The sequence below is a fragment of the Coturnix japonica genome, chromosome Z, assembly GCF_001577835.2.
Source record: "Coturnix japonica isolate 7356 chromosome Z, Coturnix japonica 2.1, whole genome shotgun sequence".
Classification (NCBI taxonomy): Eukaryota; Metazoa; Chordata; class Aves; order Galliformes; family Phasianidae; genus Coturnix; species Coturnix japonica.
In genome coordinates, this window is record NC_029547.1 from 10,853 (window position 1) to 12,064 (window position 1,212).

Sequence of the window (1,212 nt, forward strand, 5' to 3'; positions counted from 1 at the left end):
GGGGTGATTTTGGGGTTAAAATGGGGGATTTAGGGTTGGATTTGAGGTAGGCCCAAGACTGAGGCCTAGTCGGGCCTAGTCGGGCCTAGTAGGCCCAACCATATAAATGGAGTTAAATAAAGGGGATTTTGGGGTAAAAAATGGGGATTTTAGGGTTTTATGGGGTGATTTTAGGGTTTCTTGGGGTCATTTTAGGGTTTTAAGGGGGTAATTTGGGGTTTTATGGGGTTATTTTGGGGTTAAAACGGGGGATTTAGGGTTAAATTTGAGGTAGGCCCAAGATTGCGGCCTAGTCGGGCCTAGTCGGGCCTAGTAGGCCTACCTATATATATAGGGGGTTAATAAAGGGGATTTTGAGGTAAAAAAGGGGGATTTTAGGGTTTTATGGGGTCATTTTAGGGTTTTATAGGGTCATTTTGGGGTTTTATGGGGTGATAATAGGGTTTTATGGGGGAATTTTGGGGTTAAAAGGGGAGATTTAGGGTTAAATTTGAGGTAGGCCCAAGACTGCGGCCTAGTCGGGCCTAGTAGGCCCAGCCATACAATGGGGTGTTAATAAAAGGGATTTTGGGGTTAAAAACAGGGATTTTAGGGTTTTATGGGGTGATTTTAGGGTTTTTAGGGGTAGTTTTGGGGTTAAATAGGGAGATTTGGGGGTTTTAAGGGGGGATTTTGGGGTTAAAAAGGGGGATTTAGGGTTGGATTTGAGGTAGGCCCAAGACTGAGGCCTAGTCGGGCCTAGTTGGGCCTAGTAGGCCCAGCCATATAAAGGGGGGTTAATAAAGGGGATTTTGGGGTTAAAAAGGGGGATTTTGGGGTTTTATGGGGTGATTTTAGGGTTTTATGGGGTGATTTTGGGGTTAAATAGGGAGATTTGGGGGTTTTATGGGGTTATTTTGGGGTTAAAATGGGGGATTTAGGGTTGGATTTGAGGTAGGTCCAAGATTGCGGCCTAGTTGGGCCTAGTCGGGCCTAGTAGGCCCAGCCCTAAAGAGGGGTGTTATTAAAAGGGATTTTGGGGTTAAAAAGGGGGATTTTAGGGTTTTTTGGGGTGATTTTAGGGTTTTATGGGGTAATTTTGGGGTTAAATAGGGAGATTTTGGGGTTTTATGGGGTGATTTTGGGGTTAAAATGGGGGATTTAGGGTTAAATTTGAGGTAGGCCCAAGATTGCGGCCTAGTCGGGCCTAGTCGGGCCTAGTAGGCCCAGCCA